Source organism: Triturus cristatus, chromosome 12 (genome assembly GCF_964204655.1).
Source record: "Triturus cristatus chromosome 12, aTriCri1.1, whole genome shotgun sequence".
Taxonomy (NCBI): Eukaryota; Metazoa; Chordata; class Amphibia; order Caudata; family Salamandridae; genus Triturus; species Triturus cristatus.
The window spans coordinates 786,356,062-786,382,791 of NC_140595.1; the positions used below are offsets into that span (position 1 = coordinate 786,356,062).

Genomic DNA, 26,730 nt, shown 5'->3' on the forward strand with positions numbered 1-26,730 from the left:
AAACTGGAAGCAACAAAAGGATTTCTCTGACAAAAGCAGTAGCCCACTGACCTATTTACATTATGTGCACTTTGTGATCTGCATGGTACATGTTCTCTGTAGCAGGCACATTCACCCTATGTGCTACCTTTCCATGAGTCAAAACTTCCACTAGACAAAACTCCTATCTCTCTCTAGGAAGAACATTAAACACCAGAGTGATCATGACATTTTTATTGTTGCCGAAAATTGCTGGAGGCCAGGAAGGAGGCAGCAAGCGCTTTTAAAAGCTTAATATACTTGCAAACAAAATGCCTCCACCCAAAGTCAGCGCCCGGTCACACCGGTTGCACTGCCCTGGAGCTGGCCCTTCTCAAGGGTCCTGTGACCTCAGTGACAGAGTCACTGTTGTTCTTGGCTGTGCTGCTTCCTAGGCCTGCCCGCAAGACTGGAGGTGAACTTCAGTATGGATTGTGGTGGACAAACCTTGAAGGTTAACCTACACTTGCCACTGCTAGGGTCCACCTGCTGGTGCTAATTCACCAGGGCTTCTAAGGTCTTGCGCAGCCTTCTAAGGTCTAGCATGGGATTGTGCTCTCTCTGGAGAGTGGACTGGTGGACTGATTATTAAGGCTGAACCTGGTTCCCCAGTTCCAAATTCAGCAGCTCTGGCCATAGTGCCACATCCTCTCCCCCACTGAACACCATACTGCCCCACTGAGACAAACTCACACTGCCTTCAACTACAACCCAATTGTTGCCAGCTATAAACACCTGGATGAGGCTCAATTTAAATGACGCAATAGACAAGAGCAATATGCGGCCTACAAAAAAAAGTAACAACATCCTGGAAAAAGCAAACACTCATAGGGAATGCAAAATTTAGCAAACCATGTGAAATGTAAGCAGGAAAAATACGGTTACCTTAACGCTTTTACACGCACTATTCAGAAATCAGTGAGTGCTTTTGCCTGAAAAGTTAAGGACATGACTACAGGGCCTTGAATGGACCCATTTCAATGTCCATTGCTTATATCGTTACAAAACTTTAGCAGTATGGTAAAAAGACCAAATCCCTGGACACAGAGCGCTGGAGTACACATTTTGTTTTCCAATCCACACTTTGCAGTACCTCCAGGATTGGTGCACTAGTTGCAAGCCCAGGGAAAACAAAAATAGCGCTTCACTGGCAAACTCTGTAAAAGTGGCACTAATGTGTTTGGGTGTGAATAAAATCAATCTGGCTAGTTTGCTACCACTATGTCTTACTTTATTTAGTTATTTTTCATATTTTTAACCTTTTATTCCAGATGCTGCACTTTTGAATTAAAATACGACATTTCCAACAAAAATGATTTTCTTTTTTGGATCCATTTCACAGGGGAGCAAATAAAAGAAAGGGGAGGAAAGAGAGTGAGAACCCCATCTTGAAGTCACACTGGTGTTGCGCCGCGCAACAAACCTCGTCACACCAGTGTGAATGCCGGCCCTGGGTCAATGGAACGAGAAATGTCGGTAATATCCATTTTGCAGCGCCAAGTCTTCCCCTGGGGTCAGTGTGGGAGCTATGTACAGACGTCAGTTGAAGTTCTGTGTCTGGCAGTTTTGACTCTTGCCTGGCAAACGGGCTACAGGTACCGGGGTGAAGTGGTTTCTAGGAAGGCGAGGATGCTTCACATAGCAAGGCACTGTGGATTACGTCACAACAAGGCTGCTTTGACCTAGTACATCCCTGTGACAGTTCGGCCAATCATGCTCTGTGAGAGGTGCGAGAGTGACGGCAGTGAGAGACCTGCGCGAGCGCCTTTTGGTTGTGTGAAGGCTGCGAGTGCAGGCCCTGTGTGGGTGTTGTCTGTAACTTCTCACCAGAACGACCTTATCTGTATTCTCCTTATTTCTATAATGTGATTTCTTAATAGAAAAAGAAAAGTTTAACGAGACTATATATTCAAAAGCTTGTTCGCGGGTCTCTCTGCCACTAATGGCGGGGGGCTGGATCGAGGGCGCGAATCCTCAACAATAACAGTAAATTTCTCGTCAATGGTGACAAAAAAGGATGTTCCAGCCCAATTCCATATACGCAAAAGGATTTATTTTAATATGGCATGTAGTAGGTCAAACGTCCGACGCGTTTCGTTGCAGCCGCACCTTGATCACTGGGGTGGAAAGTACCGCAATATACAAATACTGCAAATAGCAAGGGGTAGATAACATTGGTACAAGGGAAATTCAGGTTTTGTCCATCTCACTCCTCATGGACACAGTTTTCCGTCTTGATCTTTCAGGAGACAATGTAATGCATTCTGGGTGTTGTAGTCGCAGTGCACCTCTGTTCATCAAATATGATTAAACTACCTACAGCTGAGAATCGTTGGTTAAGTGCCAGTGGCATAGTAGGGGGGACGTGGGCCCTGGTGCAAACAAGGAGAAGACATCCTCAGACTCTTTTTGGGTAGTGCAGAATAACCACGGTTCAGAGGGCCCCGGTGTCACTACGCACGCTGCACCATTGAAAACTACCAGCCTTTGGTCGAAATCAGTGTCCGAGATGTCACAGACGGAGGTAGGTGGCCCCGGTTGGCGTCGCACCCTCCTTGCTCTGGGTTTTGTTAATCGTCAATTCTCGTCTTAGGACCCCTATAAATCCGCGAACTGGAGCCTGTTGGAATGCATCTACAGGCCGGACGGCCGAGTGACCGCGCCTCACTGCTGCCGGTACATTCCTCCCTCGGTTCTGGTTAAAACGCGGCTTAACGTTCATCGGAAGTACTTTTTTTTACTACACCGCCGTGCAAACTCCTCTTAATAACCACTTGTTTGATGTATTTTGCAATACCTGCTGTCAAACCGGACAAAGGCAATCAGGTGGATATTGTGTTGCAGAAGGAAGGCCAAGGTGACGTGACCTTTATTCGATAGTCATGCTTTAAATGGGTAGGTGCTGTCCGGTGCTCAGTTCCTGCACTTCTTTAATTTAAAAAAAGTTGAGTACTTGCACTTCTCATCACTGCTGCAATACATTTAATGGGGAGAGTACCAGCACTTCTTGGAAACAAACAGATACTCTACATAATTTACATTAAACAATACTGTTACAGGGGAAGAAGGGTCTAAGAGGTCCATGTAGGTTTCGAGAAATAACGTGTTTACCCACTTGGTCTACTGCGACAATTCTAAAGACACGTCCCCTCCCCTTTACAACAACCCACGCGCCCTGCCCGCACTTCCAGAACTAACAACAAACGGGCATTATTTACCCAAAGTTTTCTCCGACGTCGCTTTCGAGTCACCCCAGCTCTCGCTTCTCCATCAGGGCGCGGACCTCTGCTGCGTGCCCACCTGCACTCAGCTCGGCTGATTGCACTCCCCCGCCGACCTCTCAACCAATCAGCACTCACAATTAGCCGATAGTCCGCACTTGCCCAACCATCAGCCAATTGGAGGCCTTCGGGAGCCTCGGCTACTCTCTCACACTCAGCACATCAGGTGCGTTTAGGAGCTCCAGGTGCAAAATGTTCGTTTAGTTCTCTGCGCGCGAGGCTTGTTTTTAGCTGAAAGCAAAGTCCATTTAGAAAGTTGACGTGCACTACCTTCAAGACCCTGTGCAGCTCTGGCAATGCACCCACACCTCCCCTATAACTCTCCTGTCCGAGGCCAGCTACCTGAGCACAAACCTCCCTGTGTGCGTCTGCCGAGGTACATCAGTCAAACGTGCAGCACTGAGCTCACGGCTCTGCTGAGGGCCCTCAAGCTTCACCGGAAATATCTCCCACTGACTGGAGGTTGGGAGTTACCCGCGGGTCTGCTGTCACCGGCAGTCAGCGCCTTTGGCTTTAAGAGGGGGGTCGAGGGGTCTCCCTGACAATAAACACCATCCGTTCAAACGAGCACTTTGTGTAAGGGGTGCCCATTTTGTAAAAATAAGTATATTTAAAAAAAAAACGGGATAAACTTCAGGAGCCCAGTTTCTCCAAGGACCCCGCTCTAGCACGTCCCAATGTTGGACGGGGATCCGAAGGCTGGCTGCTTTTGATTCTATGTCAGGACAGGAGGCTCCGATTATGCTTTCTCATTTCTTTATTAGAAATGCTCAGCAGCCAATCAGAAAACAGTAGATAAGAAAAAACTACAGTACCCATAAACACTAGGGTATCACGTGGCTAACCATAGAGACCCATACTATAAAAGGTCCTGAGGAAAGTATCATATCCTCTTTCTTTGCTGCTCCGCAGCCAGTTAAGTGCTTATTTATTTATTTACTTGTTACTATATGGTGCTATTGTGGATTACTAATTTTAATGTTCGCGCCGCGTGCTTTGTAGAGCTTGTGCTGCCTTTTGTTGTACTTTAGCACTCCTTGTTGCTGTGGTTACGAGACGCGCTGAGGTTTCGTAGCGGCGCTTCGTATTGCCTTTGTTTTCACTCTCTTTCAAGCCGCGCGCTGCAGCGGCTTTGAAGCGGGGGCGTGTGTTCACCCCTCGGCGTTCGGGCGCATCGCGCCTGCCTTTCAATTCTGTGGAGCGGGAGACGGGGGCCGGAGGACTCGCGCTGTGCGCAGCGCGACCTCCTTTCTATGTTAACGGAGGCGGCCGTTACAGCGCATGCGCGGCGGCCATTTTAATGCTGCTTGTCACGCATTTTCCATGAAAAGGTCGTTTTTACACACCATTGCCCACAGCCTCGCGTTTTTGGCCCTGTTTTTGGACGCCCTCTGCATATAAAAGTGTGTTGGGCTGTAAAATTAAGCATAGGCTCTGCCTAGAGTGTAGTTTTTGCGCAGCAAGCCCTCCCTCCACATTTTAAAATATTTTAACAGTATTCACAGATTTGACTGTACTGTTGGCTTGCTGAGGGGTTTTTGCACCCCCCCTGCATTGTGCCTTTGGCATTTAATTTCTAGTCATCTTGTGGGCTTATCTGTACACTTTGTGTCACAATGAATGAATATTTGGACGAAGATGACTTTTACTATGAGGATGACGCCTCTGGGTTTTCAGAACAGGATTTAGTAGAGGCTCTTGACCAGGGTGTTCAACACTCCGTGAATAAGGCACTTGTGTGTGCTATAAATCCTTTGAAGCGTCACTTGACGCATTACGCCAAAAAACAAGGCTGGTTACCCGCCTCACGTACTTCATCCCAAACTCATTCAAACCCCCATAAGTCAGACTTTAAGAGACTGGCCAAGTCTCTCGCCTCTGAACAGTCCCCTAAATTATCATCACGGGGTGCTTCAGCCTCCACCAGCTGGGTCTCGGACACTGAAGGTAATCACTCCTCAGCTTCCACTGATCCTGATGTTCCTCCACCTCGCAAAAAGTCGCGCAAGGAACATTATGTGGATGCCCCTTCTCGTCCTCCTGTTTTGACCTTTGAGCCTTCTAAAATAGTTCACCCTCACTCTTCTTCTTGGCTACCATCCCCGGCGGTGGCGGAGTATATTCAGGCTCACATCAGGCAACCTTTTGAAAAAGATGTTAGGGCCCGACTTCGGTCTGAGTGTCCGCGTCCGGATCTGGCAGATGATTTAGCTGACACTCCAGAGCTGGACCCAACTATGGTTTCATACCTGAAAAAATATGCAAAAGACCCCAAAAAGGGTCTGGACCGATCTTGGCGCTCCTGCCAGGATAAGCTTCTAGACTTACTAGGGCCACTTGCTAAAATTCTAGACCTCGGGGGGCGCTAGGTGGCGCTAAACCAACATGGCCGCACTGTAGTGAGGCTCCCGCCCGACCGGGCATTACCAACACACTTCAAGCAATCCTGACCGGTCTGTTTCACCCACAACCCTCACCGCTGCATTGGTGAGAGCCTGCGGACTCCAGCGGTGCAAAACACGGAGCGCTCGCACATCGGTGAGCCGAGATACTCGCAGATGTGCTGGAGAGCGGGAGACGACCCCGGCGCGAGACCTGACTTGGCCGGTTGCTGCCCGCTGGGAGACCCCGGGGATCGAAGGCCTGCCTCGGACTGCTGCTGCGGAGGGGGCACCGAGCTGCCTACAGCGCCGATGCATGACCGCCGCCCGGAGGAGGGGAGCTGAGGAGTGGGGCGCATTGTGGTTCCCTGCGGGCCGTTGGCGACCGCTCCGGACCGCCGCATGAGGGTGCACCCATCCCGGAGGTACTGTCCTGTGCCACAAGATACTGGGACCTGTTACACTGCTCCAGCCGGGATCGCCTGCTGCCGGTCGCCCTGCGGTCCCGGGTGAAGTGCCTGGGGCCTTACATTGCCTTCCGCTGAAGAGGTGGAGCTGAGCCGCCGCTGACTGGATGTGTGCGCGGGACCCCGGTGAGTCGGCCGCATCCTAGCCGCCATCTTGTCTACTTGTCTCCTTGCCTGCTTCATCGTGCTGCCCCCCCCCCCCCCCCGGGCTGGCTGGACCCTCGTTGCCCCCTCCTCCTCCACTCTGCTTGTGGCCTGAGGCGCTTCCGTGGCCTGGACTGGCTCCCCCCCCCTGAAACGTGCTCCCCCATCCATTGCGGCATTCCCGATCATCGCCCGTGGGTGAGTGGCGGACCCTGAGGGGGGGCCGCTGCGGTGTGAACTGCATTGGGGCCCGACCACCTGAGTTTGCCGCATGGGTCTCCTGCTGGGATCTGGTCCTTTCGTCCACTGCGCCTACGGCCCGCCTTGCTGACGTCGGAGCCCCCGACTGTAGTACGGAGGGGACCTGACAATACTGCTGCCTTCCCCGGAGCCATAGGGCCTCTGCCCCCAGTCTGGGCCCGGACTGCTCGGCGGACTCCCGGCTAGGCCTGCGACGACCTCTGTTGTCCACACCCTTTCGCCTGCATTGGCACGGCCGCCATTGCCCCTACCGGACACTGGCCTGAGTCTGGGAGGTTCCGGGACCCCTTCGCCTGCCGGTTGCCTTGGGACCGGACTCGATTGCCGACTAGGCGGCTGGGGACGACGGGCCCTCCCTCTTGGATCCCGACCGGGTTTCCTCCCCTGGCGGAGCGGCCGGACTAACGGAGGGGCCGACACCTCATCGCAACATGGGCCGCAGCGACGCCCGTAAGTCCAAACTGCCTTATGAGGCCAAAAGAAACCCCTCCCGTCGGGTGGCGCGGAGGGGGGACCCCCGCTCGCTGAGGCCCCGGACGCAGACTGGAAGTCCCTCCTGCTGGGCATGCAACAAAGCCTCTCTTCAATCCACTCGCGTTCGCGTTCGCATCCTAGGCCTGGCAGAATACACAAATACTGGAAAGGTTGAGACCTTTGTTGAAAACCTGGTGATTGAACTCTTTGGTAGGGACTCCTTTTCCCCACACCTTATCGTTGAGAGGGCACACAGATCCTTGGCCGCCCGCCCTCCACCTGGAGCCCTCCCGCGGCCCATCATCGCCCGATTCCTGAATTACAGGGACAGAGATGCCGTCCTACGCCGGGCGCGGGAGGTGGGCACCGTGCGCTACGGCAATGAAACCTTATCCTTCTTTCCCGATTTCACCGCCACCGTCCAGGAGTCTCGGCGTAAATTCGCAGCGGTCAAGAAGAAATTGCAATCACAAGAAATACTTTACGCCATGTTGTACCCAGCGAAACTGAAAATAACACACCATGGTAAACAACTCTTCTTTCAGCAGCCTCAGCAGGTGGAAGACTTTCTCACACGCCACAAGAGGGACAACGCTCGAGATAGAGATGGACAACGACGCTCTAGATCGTCCTCTCCACTGGCACAGCAAGACTGACCCCTCACACTGTACGGACACTGACATTCTTAGGTGCCACTACTGCATACATCTGCTTGAACTGCTACACGCCCCGGTGAGGTAACCCTCTACTGTTATCACTGCCTGGGCCGGTCATTATAGATGTATTTGCCCGGTTACCCATCTCCGTCCCACATTGAGATGCTGGATTAGCTATCTGGTTCTCGTGGGTGTAAGTAGGGAGATGGGAGGCTGGTTGGGCGCCCCCTGGGCACTATCCCCCCGTCAGGCGAACCCCATTGCACCCCCCCCCCCATGTGGGGCAGGGGATGCTGCTCTTCAGGTTTTTTTAGTTGGGATGATATTGTTTGGGAATGGGTGGGCAGGGTGGGGTCCTTATTCCCGGCCAGTTGGGGTTGCCGGTGTGGGTGGGCATGTATTCTGCTTTCGATTTCCTATCACGTACTCCCCAGTTACTGAGGGGTGGAGTTGGGTGTTAGAAGTTATCCCCAAGAATGTCCTTATATATCGTTACCATGCTTGCTATGACTTGTCCCAGGCTGGGTCTGCCGGGCAGGTGCTACTGTGCTTGGATCCATGGGGAGCGTAGAGAACACTGAACCAGCACAACAGTTTCAGTTAGTCTCCTGGAACGTGAGGGGGCTGAATGACCCGAGAAAACGTCGCCAAGTCCTGGGCTACCTAGATAGGCATAAAGTATCTGTTGCCATGCTTCAGGAGACGCACTTGCGGCCGGGAGGAAGACCCCCTTCGCGTCGAGGTGGGCTGCGTGCAGGGTCTTTTCATCTTATTCGACTTACGCGAGAGGGGTGACCATATTGGTGCGGCGTGGGGTGGGGTTTATACCAGCGGGTACTGAGGTGGGGACGTGTGGCAGATATTGCATGATCTGAGGGACACTACACTCACACACCATACTGTTTGCCTGTTACTACGGCCCCAACGTGGATGACCCGGCTCCGCTCCTGAATCTGTGGGGGAAGATACACACGCTGGGTATCTCTCATGTAGTACTGGGGGGGGACTTCAACACCGCCCTTAGCCCCGCGATTGACAGGTTACACCCACAGCCGTCACACTACTCGCATACCCAGCGCAACTTGGCATACTTAGCGGACCAGCACCAGCTGGTAGACGCGTGGCGACACCTTCACCCGATGCTTCGTCAGGGCACCCATCACTCCGCTGTGCACTCTTCCTGGGCCCGTCTCGATTATATTTTCCTTTCAGCGGGTCTCGCTCCATGGCTGCTCAGGGCATGTCACCTTGCCCGGACCTTCTCCGATCATTCCCCTGTCTTACTGTCGCTCCACGTTCCCCTTGACACCTCCCCATACCTGAGCTGGCGTCTCAACCCCGCGCACCTCACGGATCCTGCCTTTATGGCAGAAATGGAGGATGACTTTTTTGATCGTAATGCTGCCTCAGTCTCCCAATTCACTACGGTGTGGGAGGCTTTCAAGGTTACTGTGCGGGGTTGGTGCATTGCGAAGGGGGGGGGGTTCTTAAGGTTCTACGCGGGGACGTGCGCAAACGTGAAGCTGAACTACTCCTCTTGGAACAAGAAATGGCACGGGCCTCACATGATCGCGGCGCGTCTGCGGGAAAAAGTGACCGAATACACTGACTCGGCTGCCAAGGAGTGTAAATTCCTGGGGAAGCCTTATTTAGCACGGATACATGGGGAGGGAGACAGACCCGGCAGAGCCTTGGCCGTTGCGGTCCGTCCATCTAGGTATCGAAATTACGTTTCCACCCTGCTAGATGGCCAGGGGGTTCCGCAGCGGGACCTTTCGGCCCAGCTTCGAGTCCTTACCGACCATTATGTAGGTTTATACACCTCTCACAGGACTACTCCGATAGTCCTGCAGGATTACCTGGAGGACACCGCGATAGCGTGGCTGGGCCCATCCCAGCAGAAATTCCTGCACCAGGAACTCGAACTTGATGAGATAAAGGAGGCTATCATGTCTATGAAATCTGGCAAGGCGCCGGGTTCGGACGGCTTGCCGATAGACTTTTATAAAGCCTTCATTCATGTTCTTGCCCCTATACTGAAAAGGGTGTACTACTCTGCCTTGGAGGAGGGCATCCTGCCGGGAACGATGCGCGAAGCCCTAATCACATCTCTGCTGAAACCGGGTAAGCCCCCGGAACATTGCGACTCTTATTGACCCCTCTCCTTATTGAACACGGATAGCAAGATCCTTGCTAAAGTGCTGGCCACGCGCCTTAACCTGCTTATGGAACGTCTTGTCCTTCCCGACCAGGCCGGTTTCGTGCCCAACCGGGCGACCTCCCACAATTTGCGCACCCTGCAAGCGGTATTGCAGGATATTGACCCCAGTTGTGAAGCCGCGGCGGTTTTCCTGGACGCCACCAAGGCGTTCGACACTCTGGAGTGGGACTATTTTCTGGCGTTGTTGGAGCGGATGGGAGTGCCCTTTAATTTCCTAGACTGGATCTGGTTGTTATATCGACATCCTCAGGCCACAGTTCTGCTGAATGGGTCACGCTCTGCCCCCTTCACTATTCACAGAGGCACCCGCCAGGGATGCCCCCTCTCTCCCGTCTTGTTTGCCATTGCCATAGAGCCGTTGGCGGCCAAACTACGCCAACACCACAAACACCGCTCTCTTATTTATCCGGAGCGCCAACTCCTTATCGCGCTATATGCGGACGATATGACCCTGTTCGTCCACAAGCCGCGAGAAAATCTTAACCCACTATTGCGGGAGGTGACTAAATTTGGAGCCATAGCGGGCATACAAATTAACTGGGCGAAGTCTGCTTTATTCCCCCTGACGGACAGTACTCCGCGGTTCCCGTTGGATTATCCCTTGGTGTGGGAAGCGGACGAACTCACTTATCTGGGGATACGGGTGACCAGGAACAAGGAAACCATGATACGGGCTAACTACGGGACTGTCCTGGATAAACTCTCGGATCAAATCACACAGTGGATCCACCTCCCCCTGTCCATGGCGGGACGCATATCCCTGATCAAGATGGTGGTGCTACCCAAATTGTTATACCTATTTACCAACATCCCCTATAACCCGGGGACATACTTTTTCAAGACCCTGAACTCCCAGGTTTCTCGACTAATCTGGGGTGGGAAGCAGGCCCGGATCGGACTAAGGACACTTATGTTGCCCTATCATCAGGGAGGGCTCGACGTCCCGAATTTCCAGAAATATTATGACTGCGCCCAGGGCCACTTCGCGGTTTACTGGCTCCACCCTCCCCCCTTTATGGCCCACCTTGCAGTTGAAGATGGGTTCATGAGGCCTGCGCAACCATCGGGGTATCTATACACAGTGGCTCCTCCGGGGACCCGTGACCCCACTACGGTCGATTGCACAGTGCAGGCCTGGAGGCGCCTGGCAGACTACATGGATGTCAAATTTCTATATTCTCCCCGTATGGTCCTGGCGCATGACCCCAGACTGAGTGTTACTTGCGAGGAGCTGGGACGCCGAATGCTTACTCGGTTGGCGATCCACACGTGGGGAGACCTATACCACCAGGGGAGCTTTCGCTCGGCTGCGCACTTTTTCGGGGACGCTACCCCATCGGCAATGGACACATTCCTCTACGTCCGCCTTCGGCAAAATATCAGAGCTGTCACGCCGCAGTTCCCTGCTGAGCCGGAGACTGTGGCGCCACTACATGCTCTGCTCCAGACACCTGCCCCGACGCATGTGGTCTCTCTGCTATATACACACGTGCAGGCGGCTCCCACCTCCCCCTCGCTCAGAGAGATTGGGACGGTGATCTGGGCGCTCCCATGTCGGATGACCAGTGGGAGGACAGCTGCACCCACATCACTGCAGTGACGGGAAATGCGCGTCTTCGATTGGTGCATTATACATTTTTGCATCGACTTTATTATACCCCTGCCAAATTGCACTGCTTTGGACTCCGGGATGACGACCGCTGTCAGCGGTGCCGGGGACCGGGTGCGGATTTTATACATCTGGCGTGGTCCAGCCGTGCAGTGGCTACGTATTGGACTGAGGTGTTTGCTGCCCTGTCAGTAATGGTTGGGCTGGACATAGCGCCCTGCCCCGCCGTTGCCCTCCTGGGTCGCTCCTGCCCCGAGCTAAAGGCACATCGGAGGTTCCTCGCGCTGGGGCTCTTGCTGGCTAAACGGCACGTGGCGTGCAGATGGGGACGTGGACGAGCGCCCAAATTTAAGACTTGGCTGTCATCAATGTCGACCTGGCAGGAACAACTTCACAATTACGCGGACCTGTTACCCTGCAAGTCTCGTCCCAAAGACTTATGGGGACCCCTCAAGGCATATCTTTTACGCCCTCCGGACGCGACTGAGGCGGGAGGGAGCCCGCGCGGAGATTCGGGGGGGGATGACCTGCCCGTTTCAAACTGACCTACACCTAGCCCCAGTTGTGCTCCTCGCTGCTGTCTCCCCTCACCCCGCTTCCCCCCCCCCTCTCCTGGCACGCACCGCACACGACGCCTCTTGACACATCCGGGTCGGCTGCACGCTCTCCAGGGTACTCACATATCGCAGGCCCGCAGCTCGGGGGAGATGTGCGGGGGCTCTGCGGTCCCCCCCTGGCTCCGGGGACTGGTGCCCCTTGCTCCCTACTGGGATAGATGGCGTGGCATCCTAAATGGTAACTCCACTTTCTTGGCTTCCCGACTGGTTCATATCTACCCCCCCTCCCAGAACAGCGGCGTTGCTGGCCGGGACTGCGCTGCGCCCCTTCCTGCTCCTACTTTCTTCCGTGATGTGCTGCGCGGTGCCCCAGCCCCGTGCTGTAAGATACGGCATTCCACATACTGAGTATGGTGGGCACACCCTGGGAGGGTGTTGCTGTTGTGATGTTGTTGAGTTAGATAATATAGATAATCGAAACCTAGACTACTCCTTGTTTGACCTCATCTGGCTTTCTCCTATGCACTCGCTTCCCACATAGGTAATCTGTTATTTCTATTCTGCTGCCGGCCCATAAGGGTTGTAGGCATAAGAGCTGTGTTAAATGATCGATACTTGCCCTGCAATGCTTATCACTCTAGATGCTGAGTTGTCGCTACCGGCCTGTATCAAAGCAGGATGTAGGTAACAAGCTGTGTACAATTTGAATTATGCAATAAAGGTTTTCAAAAAAAAAAAAAAAATTCTAGACCTCGGATTCCTGGCTAAAGAGTCCTCAGCCCTCGTCAATCCTGATGAACTCATAGAATGGGCTCAAAGGGCTATTTGCCAATTGGGCAATGCTAATTGTGCGATTTCAAGTGAGCGCCGTCGCTCTATTCTCCTCAAATTAGACCCTAAGCTTGCGGAACTTTCATCTTCCGAATCCGGCCCTGTAGCTCAGGGTCTTCTTTTTGGGCATCCTTTTTTGAAGGAACTCACTAAGTTCGTAGCAACTTTTAGTGGCCTAGATAAGGCTCAATCATCCCTGCGACGAGCCTTTCGACCGGTTTTTGCAAGGGCCGGACGACATCGGGGACGATCGTTCGGCCGTGGCTCCCAGAATTCTCAAAGGGGATTCCAGTCCCACAGAGGCGGTGGACAAGATGCCGGTTTCAGCTCCCGTGCTCAATTCTATCCCTCTCGCAGGGGGAGAGGACAATTTAAAAAGGGACGTTCCGGCGGACATCAGGTGGATACAACGACTCCAACACTTCAGGTGAGCATAATTCCAGCTTCCAATGTGGTTCTGGGGGGTCGAATTCAATTTTTTCACCACAATTGGCGTTTGATCTCCAAAGATGCTTGGGTGATGCAAACCGTTCAGGGTTTTCACATAGAATTTTATCAGCCCCTGCATCAAACCCTCCTTCCTTCTCCTCTGCACTTTTCTCTTCAAGACCAGAACTTAATTTCCGCAGAAATTCAGTCGCTCCTTCAAAAAGGGGCACTCAGTCAGACTGTTCAACATCCCCAGGGGTTCGTCAGCACGGTCTTTTTGGTGCAGAAAAAAGGGGGCGGCTCTCGCCTGGTTCTCAATCTAAAGGAGTTCAACGGAGGTGTCGTGTACAGACACTTCAAGATGGAGGGAATTCACTTGTTACGCGACCTGCTTCGCGAAGGGGATTGGATGGTTCGCTTAGACCTCAAGGATGCGTATTTGTCGATCCCCATATTCAAGCCTCATCGGCGTTTCCTCCAATTTCGCTGGCAAGGGACTTGGTACGAGTACAAGGTTCTCCCGTTCGGCCTCTCGTCAGCACCGTGGTGCTTCACAAAACTTCTGAGGCCCGTCGTGGAATGCTTGCGCGCTCGGGGGGTCCGCTTAATAATATATCTGGACGACATTCTCATTCTGGCAGACTGTCCCCTCAAGGTAATAACTCACCTAGGATGGGCCATAGATCTTCTGCAATCTCTGGGTTTTCTGATCAACCCTCAAAAGTCAATCTTGACTCCTTCGCAGATAATAGACTTTCTAGGTTTTCAGATCAATTTGGTTTCATGTCAACTTCTCTTGCCCAATCAAAAAATTCGGTACATCAAGAGGGAGTTGAATTCAGTTATTTCCAAACAGACTGTGTCACTGAGATCGTTAGCACGAGTTGTCGGTCTGTTAGCATCCTCCATCCAAGCGATTTTCCCGACCCCTCTCCATTACAGAGCGCTACAACGCTTGAAGATTTGTCATCTTCAGAAGGGTCTTCGTTATTCCGATCTTATTCCTCTTTCGGAGGAGGCAAAGACAGAGATGCAATGGTGGTTGCACCACATGGAGGCTTGGAATGGACGGGCCCTGTTCGGTTCATCTCCGGATCTAGTGATCGAGTCCAATGCCAGCCTGTGGGGTTGGGGAGCCCGGTGCGGTCCAGTCTCGACGGGGGGTCGTTGGTCCTCCCAGGAGTTGTCTCTCCATATCAATTGCCTGGAACTTCTGGCGGGGTCGTTTGCGATCCGTTGTTTTTCGCCTCTTCGTTCCAATTGTTGCATCCTTCTCCGCATGGACAATATTTCGGCGGTCAGGTATGTCAACAAGTTGGGGGGCACGAAGTCCAAGTTATTAGCGGAGATCGCCAAAGATTTTTGGCACTTTTGTCTGCAACACAAGATCACGGTTATTGCCGAATACCTTCCTGGTCGCCAAAACCAGATTGCGGATTGGAATTCACGCCATCTGAGGGATTTCAGCGATTGGCGTCTTCATCCCCGCATCTTCCGCTCTCTTACTCGGATTTGGGGTCATTGCCACTTAGACCTGTTTGCCTCTCGTCTGAACACTCAACTTCTGCTGTTCTTCAGCTGGAGACCGGACCCTCTAGCTCTGGCCACGGATGCGTTTCTCCAGACTTGGCCGTCGGACCTATGCTACGCCTTTCCCCCGTTCATGATGATTCCCAGGGTCCTGGCTTGCGCGAAACGGTTTCAATCCGACTTGATCCTGATTGCTCCTCTGTGGAGAGCTCAGGCGTGGTTCCCGGTTCTCCTAGAAATGTGTTGCGCAGTCCCTCTCCTTCTTCCCCAGAAGTGGAACCTGTTGCTGGATCCTCTCGGCAATCCGCATCCCCTGATCCTGTCGGGCACTCTCCTTCTACTAGCGTGGTGAATTTCGGGGATCGCTGGTCGCTCCCAGGCCTTTCTCTTGACGCTTCCAAATTCATCAGTGACGCCTGGTCTCCCAATACTCATAAGCGATACCGAGGGTCATGGAAGCGATGGTGTGACTGGTGTGTTCAACGGGAGGCTGATCCCTCTTCAGCGGATATCTCTTTAATCCTTAATTTTCTTGCCTCTCTTGCTTCCTCTGGTTTGGCTTATTGCACGATAAACAATTTTCGTTCCGCCATTTCGGCAGCTCACATTCCAATTGATGGTAAGCCTGCGGGTGAACATCCTCTGATTACCAAATTGCTTAGGGGCATTTGTCTTTCGAAACCTCCTAGCCCCAAGTACACATCTTTATGGGATGTTTCTGTTGTTTTGCGTTTTCTGGAGTCATGGCCTTCCAATTCTTTACTTTCCCGTAAACAATTGTCGGCTAAGCTGACCATGCTGCTTTGTCTTGTCTCTTGCAAACGAATTTCGGATGTGCGCGCTTTGGATTTGGCGGGTCCCAGTTTTACACCTGAGGGTGTCACCTTTCGCCTTTCCAGACGTACCAAAACTAATATTTCTGAAATTACCTATCCGTCTTTTCCAAATCATCCAAACCTTTGTGTTGTTCAGTGTGTCAAGGATTATGAGGTATGTACTGCCCCTTTACGTTCAGATTTACATGGTCAATTACTAATTGCTTTGCAGAAGCCTTTTCGCCCTGTTACCCCTACTACTCTAGCTCGCTGGGTCAGATGGCTCATGTCGGAGGCTGGCATTGATGTCTCTATTTTTGGTGCTCATTCAGCACGTGGGGCTATGGCTTCTAAGGCTTTTTCCATGGGTGTTACTTTGTTTGACATCATGAAGGCCGCTGATTGGTCTTCTGACTCAGTGTTTAAAACCTATTATTTTAAACCTATTGATCATATTGCTTCTGTAGTGGTGGATCAGCTTTGAACAAGCATAATCGGAGCCTCCTGTCCTGACATAGAATTCAAAATTCGCGAACATACGTGACAAGAATTTTCAATTCTATTAAGGACAAGGAGGCGAGGATTATCCCACCCGTGATTATCTTTGCATTTGTTCTGCATTCATATTGTATTTTTTCTGCATATGTTTATTGTTTAATGCAATGTACCTTTTCTCTACCCACCCTCTATTTCTGGCTTCATTCCTTTTACTGGATGTGTATTACGGCTGTTTATCTCTTTTCAGGTTCCGATCCTAAATAGAGGCCGCTGCTCCTTCTGGTTTTTCCGACTTCAAGTTTCCTGTCTTCGGGGAGGTTCGGCTGCAGAATCCTGTTTCGTTTGAAGTGGACTTCTACTCTATCCCTGCTGCTCTTCGTTTTATGGGACTTTCTGTTTTGACTTGAACTGTTACTCACCAAAGAAAGAGGATATGATACTTTCCTCAGGACCTTTTATAGTATGGGTCTCTATGGTTAGCCACGTGATACCCTAGTGTTTATGGGTACTGTAGTTTTTTCATTATCTACTGTTTTCTGATTGGCTGCTGAGCATTTCTAATAAAGAAATGAGAAAGCATAATCCTCGCCTCCTTGTCCTTAATAGAATTGAAAATTCTTGTCACGTATGTTCGCAAATTTTGAATTCCACCTCAGGCCTCCTTTTCTCCCCACCCCCGCTCTCCTGTGTTGCTCTCGCACGTTCTTTTTCGCTCCCTTGTTCCATTTGGTCAGTGTTTTCTTCTCTTTCTCTCTTGCTCTGGGGGTGACAGCCGAGGAGGAGAAATACGCCCCGGACCAAAAAAAGGGTGGCAGCGTTAAGCGCCCACCACCTGCAACTACCGGTAAAAATTAGGTGCTATAGACAGATAGTTCATCCGATTCTTGTGTGAGATGTGCTCTCGCCAAACTACTTTTCATTGGGTAGGCTCAGGATCTGTGAGCGCTAAATGACGAGATGTCACGCGAGGCGCCTTCCTATTTAGTAAACTACCCCTGGGACTCCAGCGCTTGTACAGACGGCTCCGTCAACGCATCTGCCTCCAGCGCCTGTTAGGGCTCCCTCTCAACAGATTGGGATGTTTGTCGCTACATCTCTTGTCATCAATAAGAGCTCCAAAGAAAGAGTGGGATTTGGGTCAGCCCTCTTCTACCATTGGCTATAAAGTATTGTTCATGGATTGGATACGCTGTCCATCAAGAGTGGCATTCTGAGGATGCGTTTATCGCCCCCTATGTGTTCCAATACGATTCTGGCAACAGGATAAAATAATCCTTTTGTTAAGCAGGTGATGCACCGCTGATGCGTCTCTTGAAAGTGAGGTTCACTTTGTGTCATTGATGTATTTACTTTGAAGTACATGTATTGGTTGCTCTTTGGAGGCCTCAGCCCGTCCTTTAAAAAGAAGCACAGTGGGATTCACAAATTCCCCAGGTACATTCATTTGTTTCGTGATCTCGTGATTGGATTGATGTCTTTTGTTGTCGCAAAAATAAAGCCCTGCAGCCTCACAGACGTAAAGATGCAGTTAAGCACTGGCCCATAAACCGTATAAACTTTGGAATGTTTGTCTTAAGTTCACCACTTTCAACACAAGCCTCATCTTCTGTCTCCAATTCATAACACTCTCGTTTGAGGGGAACATCACTGTTCTAGTGCAATCTGTTCAACACAGGGGCCATTTAAAAATCATTAGTAGGAACAATGAAAAGTACCTACAATCGTATTAGTAAACTATTCTGTTTCTTCTCCTACATGACTAGGATTTTTACTTTTCTTACTGTGAATTGTAAGCAACAAGTGTAAACAGTTTATAACATCAATATAAAAAAACTCATGCATAAAGAAAAAGTGTGCACCATTAATAACACTGAATTTATTCTGCTTCTCCTTGCTATGATTTGTATCAAAGCAAATACTCTAATGGTGTAAACCTTTGAAAAATGTAAAAATTAATGATGTCCTACCATACCTACCCAGGTAGGGCGAACAGTAAAACACACAAGATGATGGACGGAATGTTGCACATTGGCAAAACATTCACCCCCAGTCACAGATCTGGGTTTAATCCATTGTTACTTTGCTCGCCACCCCAGTTCAGACAACTGTTGTTTTTGCATCTACCATACCTACCCTCCATACATAACCTAAACTACCCATCAGCCTAGTTTACCATACAACTTGCCAAACCTAATCTATCACCCAAATATATTCCAAACTTACCTATACCCATCACGCACAGCTACTACACAAACCCAACTTCAGCTGTTGCTGGATGTATTGACTTGTTTTAAACTAGCTCATTTTTTAAATCTGGTTCTGTCCGCTTAAGGAATAGTTTATCTGCGCTATGATTTGTATTCTTGTAGGCTGGTCATTGCGGTTTTTAATTCTGTATTCAATTTTTGTTTTTATCTGATTTTTTTTATGTGTGTTCTTTTATGGTTCCTCGTGAAACAGCATAAAGATCCATGTCTGACTATCTACCATACCTACTTATAATTTCCATACCCAACATACTGTAACTGAAGTACTATATCTCACAAGTGCCCTGAAGTGGTGGGTTTGTGGAAAAGGTGCAATTTTGCCTGTGGGATCTACGGCAAGAGCTTAAGGTGCTGCATCCCGATACAGAAGTAACTTGTGTCTTATTCTTGGGTAATGGCCTAAGGCACTGCCGCCTGTATCTGGAAATGGCCACGTGCAGCTTTGGGAGGACATGACAATGTCTTTAAAACCTGCAAGTTGTACTATAACACTTGAACTATCCTTGTTAGACTCACTATGTTCCTCTCTTCCCATAGAGGTGCTCTCTGTACCCTTGAGGACTCTACCCTAAGACTCCAGGGATTCCAAGATGCCAATATTCTCAGACACAGGAGCAAGGTTTCTTGTTCTCATCACTAATTTCTTCTCGTGTGTTAGGGGGTAATACTGTGGTCTCAAAGTTTACATACAGAAAGGAAGGAATGGCTTCAGATAGAGGGACACTTCAGCCTTACCCTGACACCAAGAATCTCAAACTTGTTACTAGGAGGGTTTCTGGGGCAGTGAGTCCTGACCATGTAATTTCCAACATGAGACGGCAACACTGGTTGGGTGTGACAGCCAAAGTAAGGGAGTGAAAATCCAAGATACTACAAATAGCAGAGCTATCCCCAGGAGGGAACAAATGTGCTGGAAGCAGTCAAAGGGTGCTCTCAGATCAGTGTTGACAGAGACTATGATGTCCTGTAAATGAACACTGGTTTGGTGGTGAAGCCAGGATGAGAAAGGTTCTACTGTATAAGGTCGGTTTGTCCTTTCTTCTGTCAACCTCCAGTGGGAAGTGACATACTCGCCTCTTTGGAGATGTGTGATGGACAGAATTAGCATTTGTGGCTTCAAGCTCCTTGAAGTTATTTTATTTCTGAGCGGTATTTAATTTAAATCTCTTTATTTCTTTTGTTTGCATACCAGCTCTCAGTACCTATAACTCGGTGGTCAGTCTGCCAAAGCTATATAAGAATGTCACTGGACTGCAACCTGCTTCCAGATGAGTGTCTTACCTGAGTGGGGGCAGACAGAGGTTGTACCAGGCACATGTAGTTGCAGTCTCAGTGCAGATGGATCTAGCTTCAAGGTGAATTAGGCATGTTTTGGCCCAGCCCCGAATGATGTTTGTGGATGTCAGTCTGGGATTGCGTGAAGAGTGTGGTGGAGAATGGTGGTCCTACGCTACAAGAGTGTCTAAAGAGTGAGCTGCTTGTACCATAGTGGGGATCTTTGTGACATAATGTGCATCGAATGGTGCATTCTGTGTCCAGGCGGACATGGCGGAGCTCATGTGTGGATTTTTTAAAAAATGTTATGATTAATTAATAATCAGTTGTTATGTTTAACAGATGTTGCTAAAGGTATAATTCATATGTGTGATAAATGTTAGTCTATTTCAAATCTAGCTATGTACATCATGTGAGCGGGTTGTATTATTCTTTGCACAAATACTCAAGTGGAAATACACAGCGCTATATCTTAGAAATTGTTCATTTATTCAGTGGGTAGAATCTGTACAAAACTGTACCAAGTGGGATGTTAGTTGTTAAGAACATTGAAAGACCTCTGCTTTGTGCAATGCAGAGGAACGCCAGCTTTTTCTTTTTTTGTGCTGGTTTCAGCACCACAGAAGTGTAGCAATAGCTATATACAACTTGTAATAAGTTGAGAGCATTCATTTAGTGTGCTACATGTCTCTAGGCCATGTTCAACTAAGACCTGACCGGATAGGGGCATGGTGGAAGAGCAGGGAGCACCAATAGGAGAGGTTTTAAGTTGTTCTGGTCACTTCCTGAGTAAACCATCGACAGCCACCCATCGTGCCCAGGCAGTAAGATGCCGGCCACAATGTGCCCTCAGTGGAAGACCATAGCACACTTTTGACTGGAGTACATTGTCATCTAAGCAATGCGATGCAACGTACGCGGCCAGATCCTCTGTGTCTAATGTAGTCTTTACCTGGCTGCTGAAATAGGTTTGTATTTCCGTAGACCTAGGCTTACTTCCGGTATTTCGGTGCTTGATTGTTGCCACTGGCCACAAAGAGAGTTAGTGGAGTCTAATCTGCAAGTAACAAGCCCACCACTGGACCCCTCATATTAGATGACAAAGAAAATGTAACTGACCATAGAAGTCACTCGGGTTTTCATGGAAGGGTGATATTATATCAGGGCTTGAAGATTGTTAGCCTTATTTGTGGCAGCCTGGTGACTTGGTCCCATAGAGAAGGATTTTTTTTAATTTATTTTTTTATAAATTTAAAACCTTGACCCAATTGTGGTCCTATTTACTGATTTACAATCAGGTGTCAAGTAGACTGACTTGATCTCCTGAGGCGGAAAGCCGGGAGCGTGATTAGCATTTTTAATACTTTGAGTGTCACTATTATTGTGACTCACCCTTCTTTCCATTTGGCATCTCTCAAGCAACCTGATTGCTCCTTGAGCAGGCCGCGCAGCACAGTCAGCGCTGTCGCGGAAGCTGTACAGGATCACTCTCGCCGCCATCACCGGCGTTCGTTGAGGCCACGCCCCTCCCTCCCCTACTTCCTTTTCCATAAATCATGTGCCATTTCCGGACGCGCAGCATACGAGCGCAGCGGGCGCGCCAAAGGCGCGCTTAAGGCAAGCCCGTCTGCGCCCGTCCGCGCTAAGGTAGCGCCTTGCGCCAGTTACGCTACCTGTCTCGATCCTACAGACTTCAGCTTGCCACCGGCTGACCCTCCCTACTCTAGAGAGGCGCTCTTGCAACTGGGTAAGCTACATGCAAACAAAGGCACTTTAACATTACTACAGGCGGCCTTTCCGCAAGCCGATTTTTTGAGCAGTAATCTGATAAAATGTGGCCTTTTGAATGTAAGGTACCTGCCTAGGCACAGTATTGAGATCCAGCTACTTATTGAAACACATGAATTAGATGTCCTTTTCATGACGGAAACATGGACTCGCCCTGACTGCCTGGTTGATCCCGGCTTTACTTGTCCTCCTGGGTATACATTTCTACACACTCCTAGGGCTAGTGGGAGAGGAGGGGGGGTAGGTGTCATTTTTAACACATTCTGTAATATTAAAACTCTTGCTTTAGACCCGACTGCAGGCACTGAATTGTTGGGATTATCAATTCAGGCCCACTCCGGCAATACTGTTACCGGGATAGTATGTTATCGCCCACCTGGTGCGTTCAACCTTCAACATCAACAAGCGCTCTTGGTCACCCTGACTAATATTGCACTTTCCCATCATAAATTGATCAGTCTACATACCTTTCCTGGGCCGTAGTGGTGACACGCTGACCTTCTCCCTAACAAGTGCTCGGCGCCCTGGTTGACCGGACTCCCGCCGCCGCTCTCACATCTTCAGCGGCCGCGGCGCGGTCCCAGGACTTCAACTCCCAGAGACCCTAGCGGCAGGAAGTTGCCGCAGACGACGTCTTCTCGCGCCAGGAGGCGCACAAAAACCGGCTTTGACTCCGGCTGAGCGGGCAGTCTACATACCTTTCCTGGGCCGTAGTGGTGACACGCTGACCTTCTCCCTAACAAGTGCTCGGCGCCCTGGTTGACCGGACTCCCGCCGCCGCTCTCACATCTTCAGCGGCCGCGGCGCGGTCCCAGGACTTCAACTCCCAGAGACCCTAGCGGCAGGAAGTTGCCGCCGACGACGTCTTCTCGCGCCAGGAGGTGCACAAAAACCGGCTTTGACTCCCGCCTCGCGGGACGCGCGCGGGTGGCGCCGGGAGAAGCCCGGGACAAGGGCGGGACCGTCTGTGGCCGTCCGGGGCCGAGGGAGGCCGGGCTGGGCCACCCCCCTTGGTTCCTGTAAGTAAGATACACCTTGAACCCTGTAATCCCTGTGTTCACAGTACGCGTATATTTGTGCCCTTCTACTGTTTATGCCTATATTTAAAGTATGCCTGTAACACCGCCTATACAACCACCCAAAGGCAAGATAACACTAGCGGGTGGCCCACGGAAAGGGACACTTGATCATTTTCTGGCCAAAGCTGTTTCTAAGTTGGACAATGAAATAGCGGACACGGAACGCCGTCTGTCCCATGGTTTACCCTTTGATAAACGCTCTTCTCTGGGTACTATCCAATTGATTTCGTCTCCTACACCTGTAACACACAATTTGGTCAATACCTCTGCTTCAACTAATGACCCGGGTATTCCACTACTTCTTCAGGATCTGCCGCCGACAGCAGACTCTTCAAGGGATTTAATTATCATTAATACAAGTGTGAACCCTTCCCCACATTCCGTTGTGGAAGGGGATCTACCGATTACGCCTTCTAAAATAAAATCAAGGCCTACTAGGAAAATGAATTCCTCAAAAAATCCCAGAGCAGTGGCAACCCTGAAAAGAAAGAGGGGCGGTGCAGGAGCAATAGGTAGTCGCTCTAAAGCACCGAGGTTACTCCCCAGCCCTTCAAAATGTAAAGACACTGCGCTACCTTCTGTGCCTGACCCCAATGACGGTCTATTCCAGAGACTCGAACATCTTGTGAAGTCACTCCTTCTACCTCTCTCTGAGAGAATAAAAAGGCTAACCGAGCAACTAGACACCCTAACAGCCATATCTTCCTCAAATGGTTCTTTACTGAAAGATCTGGTTATTTTTCAAACAACTGATGACCAGAGGAAACCAGCAGATATGACACTTGGAAGAAACGTTCCATTGCCTAATGAAACAAACACCCAGCCTCCAGCTATTTTAGCTGTTCCTGAAAATGTGTCTACCTCTTTAGAAGAGAGGGAAAAAGCAGTCCCGCATAACACACTAGAAGGGAAAAACACTAGCATCTCCAGGGCGCCAAATTTACAACAGTCTTTTGACAGAATGGACGAATATATTGATTTACCACCTGAGTCTGCCCCTTATGTTATCATACTTACGGGTGTGCCAAAATTAAGTCCAGGAAAGAAGGAGGGGTTTGTGGAACTTAAAAACAAAGTAATATATTGGCTAAGTAAGAACAGACCTCTGCCCCCAGACCTTAACGGTGAGATTTTATTTGTGCGAAGGCTGACCTGGCTTGGGTGTAGGCCTAAAGACATAGAGGGTGATATTGTGACTATAAACTTTAAAGATCAGAAAGTAGTTACTTACATAGCGGATTGGTTTTTAGAAAGAGGAGTGGAAGGAATATCTACTCGTGTTTTGAGTTACTTCTACCCTCAATCCCTCCTCACCCTCCAAGGTAACATTCCCATCCGTAGGCCGCCTAGAAATACCAGAACAGTTCCAGCGCTCCAATATCCAAGATCTATTAATTCTGTCCCTCTGTTCCAACATCCCAGAAATTTTAGTCGCTGGAATGCTTCTCCCTCTTTTTCACCCCTTCCAGATAGGCCTTTTCTCTATCAACATCAGCACAAACACAACTTACCCCAGTACTCAACCTGGTCCGTACCAGTTACAAACCGTTTTGAGGCACTTACAGATCTAGAAGACCCTGATTGACAGATGGAACCTAGCTTGGAATTTGATCTATGTGGAGCTCCCATTTTGACACTTAATACACATGCTGCCACTTCTTATCCTGGAATGGACACTGTTAATACTTGTAATATGGGAACCCCAATTTATGTGGCACCTATTGATCAGTCACAAACTAGCGGCGATAAATTACACCCTGCGACTACTTCAAATTGTGATTGCCCAGTCCACCCCAGTCCCCCTCTCCCCCAAACTACCAAAACCAGAGCTAAAAATAAAAATGCTCCTTTCATGAGGGAAATAGGGGATGCTGATAACATCATCTCATGGAACGTTGCAGGCCTCTCAAATAAAATATCGCACCAACCTTGGCTAGATATAGTTACTTGTTATAGCTTTATCTGCCTCCAGGAAACATGGGCTACAGACGAACTCCACATTCCAGGATACCAGACCTTCCATGCACCTGCACAAATAACCTCACAGGGGAGAAATAAAGGAGGCTTGACCATATACGTTTCAATAACGCAGGGCATAAAGGTATTGAGACATATATTCACTGAGAACTACCAGATTTTAAATGTTAGTTGGGGGCGGGAAAAATTTCTAACCCTCATAAACTTTTATAATAATATCCCCAGCAGCAATCTAGAAAGCCAGATCGATAATCTTATGTCGAGTGTCCATGCTATCAAGACCCAGAAAAAAGACGAGTTGGCGTTGATCTGGCTGGGCGACTTCAATTGCACTATTTGCCCACATGCTTCCAATGGCATTTGCGGCCTTGGTAAACATAAGGATGACAACCCAACTCATTTTGTTCACTCAAAACTGGGCGATACTCTTAATTACATGCTTTTCCATTTTAACTTGTGTTTTATTAACGAACTTTGCATCCCAAACATTCCCTTTAAACCAACTTTCCATGGGCGGGGATGCAATTCGACCATAGATTTTACCCTTATATCTCCATCCAATGAAGGATTAGTCATTGCCTGGGAAACACTTAATGTTTTCTTCAGTGATCACTACCCAATTGCCTTTAATCTTAAAATTAGAAAGACTCAGGAGATCCCCGTAGATACGCCCAAATACCATTCCAATATAAACTTAGCCACAAAAAATGGCTATTCTATAAAATGGGATAGGGTTAATCCCGTCGTTTTTCTACATACTTTAATGGGATCCTGCCTACCCGATATACTTGCCTGTCTGACAGAAACAGAGGAGTCATCAGTACTTTCGACTCCCTTCTTAAAAATTCAATTTGAACTTAAAAAATTACTAACTAGAGAGCATCAATCCAACACTAAAACAGGCCATGGTTGGTTTGATAAAAATTGCACTAAAGCTTCAAGCTCTAAAAAGGGCTCTGCATGAAACTATCAAATCACCCGCTGAGATCAGTAAAGCCAGAAAACTGTACAATTTGGCCATAAAAACTAGGAAACAAACTCTAAAGAAAGAGGCTTGGTCGGCCTTAATTGAAGCCTCTAAATCCAAGGACAATATAGCTTTCTGGAAAGCGGTCAATGCTCCCTATTTACAGCAAAACCAGACAGATGTTATAGATATGGCTATCAATGGGGAAACTTGGGTAAATCACTTTAAAAACCTCGAGTATGGTAACCCCCTGACTGACGGGGTAATCATTCAACCACCTACAACTCTACCGATTATATTCCCAATAGGCATCTCTTTCAATTGTATGGAGATTACAAAAGCAATTAAAGATAGTCCTTCAGGCAAAGCCCCTGGCCCTGACGGCGTCCCGATCGATGTCTACAAAGCAGAAATTGATCTTTGGGCACCCCTGTTAACGAATGTTTTAAATAATTTTAATCGACATGGGCTCCCACCATCTTGGTCTGAAGCTATAGTCGTCCCTATTTTTAAAAAAGGAGACAGAAACGTCCCCACCTGCTACCGACCAATTTCACTCCTAGATGCCCTAATAAAGGTAGCAGCACGGGCAATTTTAAACAGAATTCAACTTTGGGCAGAGGAAAATAATGTATTATCCCACTTGCAGTATGGTTTTAGTCCAGGAAAAGGGACCATAGAACAGAGTTTAAACTTAGCCTTAGTTTTATCAAAATACACGCAGGCAAAAAAGGGAAATCTTTTCGTTACATTTGTGGACCTGAGTTCCGCATTTGACTGTGTGAACCATGAGATACTATGGTCCATACTATCTGAAATGGGTTTAGATTCTAACATTCTAGTATTTATAAGAACTCTGTATAGTGACGCAGGCGCTAGAGTCCGCTACGGAAATAAAGGCGAGTGCTCTGATAAATTTTCTATCAAGAGAGGGGTACGACAGGGGTGCATCCTAGCCCCCCTTCTCTTTACCCTATACATAAACTCTATCGGCCAATATTTAATAGAATCACAGCATGATTACCCAAAAATTCTAGGAGCTCCGACCCCAATACTCCTTTATGCTGATGACGCCGCCATCATGTCCCGGAACAAGATAGGCCTTCAGAGGGCTGTCTTGAAGTTTGCAACTTATATGAATGAACGAGGGTTAAAAATTAATATTGCAAAAACATACACGATGGCTTGTCGCCCGGGAACAAAGA

General features: G+C 49.3%; 1 long non-coding RNA gene across 1 annotated transcript; it reads left to right on the plus strand.

Annotated features, from left to right (window-relative positions):
- Positions 1-2,372: 2,372 nt before the first annotated feature.
- Positions 2,373-16,754, plus strand: LOC146782836 (uncharacterized). Its single transcript, XR_014971970.1, has 2 exons — positions 2,373-2,542; positions 16,420-16,754. It is a non-coding gene; the product is annotated as an uncharacterized LOC146782836 (long non-coding RNA).
- The last annotated feature ends 9,976 nt before the right edge of the window (positions 16,755-26,730 follow it).